This window comes from Tupaia chinensis, unplaced genomic scaffold (assembly GCF_000334495.1).
Source record: "Tupaia chinensis unplaced genomic scaffold, TupChi_1.0 Scaffold000680_1, whole genome shotgun sequence".
Lineage (NCBI taxonomy): Eukaryota > Metazoa > Chordata > Mammalia > Scandentia > Tupaiidae > Tupaia > Tupaia belangeri.
In genome coordinates this window covers 3,374,491-3,377,939 of record NW_006160204.1, presented here as the reverse complement: position 1 = coordinate 3,377,939, position 3,449 = coordinate 3,374,491, and the positions used below count along the sequence as shown (strand labels likewise).

At 39.4% G+C, this 3,449-nt stretch overlaps 1 protein-coding gene across 3 annotated transcripts in view; it reads left to right on the top strand.

The window, feature by feature from the left end:
• Positions 1-3,449, top strand: part of SLC36A4 (solute carrier family 36 member 4) — a 55,922-nt gene that overhangs the window by 831 nt on the left and 51,642 nt on the right. The window lies entirely within an intron of this gene.

Genomic DNA, 3,449 nt, shown 5'->3' with positions numbered 1-3,449 from the left:
GTGTGTGTGTGTGTGTGTGTGTGTGTGTGTGTGCGCGCGCGCGCGTGTGTTGCGGGACAGGGTGGTGCGCTGTGCGTCCACGTCAAAGGCAAGCGAGAGCCTGCGCTGTGGATCTTACCGTTTTCTCCAGTGATGCTTTAAGGAAGTTGTCATTGTTCTGCTTTTCAAACGCGGCACCGCAGTGGGAGTTTCCAGATGAATCTTTCTATTCCCCTGCTGCCCTTGTAGTGGTGGGCAGGACGCACTGACCAGAATGAACCGGAGATACCTGTAGCTAACCCACCTGGCAAAGTTTGTTTTCCTGCCTGCCTTTGGTCTTAGTGATAAGGAATGTTTGTTTTCGCACTGTCCAAAAGAAAACAAAAGTTAGGATGCGGGTGATAAAGTATCCTCTCAGTTATATGTACTATACTTGGGGGTATTTTAAATTTGGTGCTGGACGATTAAATATAATCTTTAAAAAAGAGGTTGGGCTCTTCAAAAACTGCTGTGTTATAAGTGACTAATAGGTTGGCGTTCCTATAATAATGTCCGCAGCACTTCATAGTTGATTTCTTTCAAGTCATAAGAGTAGAAGCAATAAATTTAACACTGTGATAAGTGTTTACTGTGTACAGGCAGTGTGCTAATACTTTCCATATCCCTGTCTTCTCTAATCCTCACAGCAATTAGGTGAGGCAGGTGTTATTACTCCTTTTAATAGATGGAGTAATTGTAAGTTTATTAATGGCAGAACCCAGATATGAACCCAGGTTTATCTGACTGTTTTAGATAGTAGTAACCTGCCTTAGGATGTGTGGAAATGAGTATTCTCAAGCATTGCTGATTGGAGCTGGATAATATATTTATCCTTAAATATGTACATAGCCTTTGACTCAGCAGTTCTACTTCTAGAATATCTCCCAAGGAAATAAGTGATGTAACAAATATTTATTTTCCAAGAGATTTTCATGACAGTAGATAGTAGATAAAAGCTGGTAACTTTCTGAACGTGCAGTTAAATTGGTTAGGTAAATTGTGATACAGCTATATAGTCATATACTGCCTGGCAGTTAAAAGTCATATGGAAACATGTTCACTACACATGGAGAAAAATTGTATTGCTTGAGAGTGTGTGCCAGTGCACTTGCCAGGGGCAGGGTGAGAGAGAGAGAAAGAGAGAAAGCATTGCCCCCCCCACCCCTCCATGGGTCATGGTCATGCTTCAATTCCCCCTCCTAACATTGTTAGGATTCTGGACAGGCTCTGAGTATGTCTTCCAAGCCACATGGCCTGGAATCTAAACCACCATGGGCCATGCAAGATCTGCCTCCTGATGCAGGACACTTAACCACCAGGATATAGGGCTGGTCCAGCCATGGACATTTTTATTAACTGAAAAAAAGTTTCAAGTTACTTCAGTTATTTTTTAACCTACATATGTTTATTAAGTCAGTACATGCATTGAGCGTCTCTTAGGCATTTAAAATACAGCAGGACTAAATGAACAAAACAGATCAAGACTCCTGCTGTCAAGGAGCTTGTATTTAATAAGGGGAAGCAGATAATAAACAGTAAAGATAGTAATCAGTTAATTATATAGTATGTTAAGTAAAAAGTGCTATGGAAAAAAAGATTAAGGTAGAGAAAATCAGGAGGGAGAGCAGGTCTGGACAGTGTGCTGTTGTTTATAAAGTGGGTAGGGTGGGCCTTTTTGAAAAGATGCAATTTGAGCAGACTTAGAAGAGACAGGAAATTAGTCAAGGGATATCTGGGGAAAGACTCTGGGGCAGAAAGAACAGTTAACAGAAAGACAGGAAAGCAAAGAGGCCAAAGTGGCTGATGCAGAGTGACCAAAGCCGGAATGAGACCAGATTATGTAGAGTCTTGTAAAGATTGTTTTGTTTTACTCTGAGAAAATGGAGGAACCATTGCAGGCTTTGAGCAGAAAAGAGACATAATATGACTTGAGTTTTTAAAAGATCGCACTGGTTGCTGCATGAAGAATGGACTGCCGGGAGACCAAAGTAGAAACGGGGGTGTTGTAGTATTTCAGGAAAGGCATGTGTGTCCTTTAGAGTGGTATGGTAGCAGCAGTGGACGTGCTAAGAAATGATCAGACTCTGGGTATATTTTGAAAGTAGAACCAGCATGATTTTTCTAACAAACGAAAAGTTGAAAGTAAAACCAAGGAGACAAGCGTGACTCCAGGAGCTTGATGTGTATCTTGAAGAGTGAAATTGCCATCAACTGAGATGTCATGCTGGTTTTATGTCTGCAAATGCTTTGATATGTTCCTCTTCAGGACGAAGAATGAAATTTCCTTCCAGTTCAGTGTGAACTGGATTTAGTAACTTGCTTCTAAAGACTAGATTGCAACATGATTTATTATAGAAGTGACATTGAATGAATGCAGCACTAGGTTTTGAAAAGCATTGTGGCTTCCTCCTCGCTCTTTCTCTATAGAACCCTCATTTGGAGGGAAGCCGGCCACCATGTTGTGAGGATACTCAAGCAACCCAAAGGAAAGGTTCATGTTACACAGATACCAAGTCTCCTGACAACAGCCATAATAATTATACAGTAACAGATAAGTAGTACAGATGGGCAGAATCACAGAGGAGCAGCTTTCATGGTGAAGATCAGGAGTTCAGATGGGGGCATGTTAATTTTGAGATGTTTATTAAACGCCCAAGTGCAGATGTCTAGCAGACAGATCTATGTTTAAAATTAGTCAGAGGCCAGGTGTGCAGATGTAAACGAGAAAGTAATCAGGGTATAGATAACACTTACAGCCATGGGACTGAATAAGAGCATATGAGAGTGAGCATGTATTTGTTTTTCTAACAAATGTACATATGTGTACTCTAAAATGTTAACAGTGATAACTTTTGGGTGATGAGGTAACTTTAAAAATGTTGTTTATATGCTTTCTAATTTTCTACAGTGACTAAATATTACTTAATGAAAAAAAGGAATGTAAAAAAATGAGTGTCTGTGAAAAGCACTGATAGAGATGTTAAGATACATGTTCTGTTAAGGTGTATAAGTATCCTACAGTCTGCACTTTACTTCATAAACCGTGGGGACCCTAAGAAGTTTCTTACTGTCCATATTTTTTCCACCTTAGAAATGAATAAATAAGTTAATGTTTAAATTTCATACATAAATAGTGGTTTATATTTTCAAGTGGCACCATTATGTTATTAAAAAAAACCATTTCTACTTTCTTTGAGTTTGTCTGCTGCCACAACATAAGTGATCTCCTTTGTTTCACTATTATGAAAGCAATGTGTTACTTTCCTATTTTCTCCATCTTCCAATTAGAGAGAAAGGGCACTTGTGATCCCATCATCCATCCATAGTTTTGTTAACTTATTTACACTTTAGCATATTTCCTCTCCTTTATTTAATTTTTAAAAGCATTATTGCAGTCACACTCTGAATAGCCAGCTGTTTCCCACACAGCA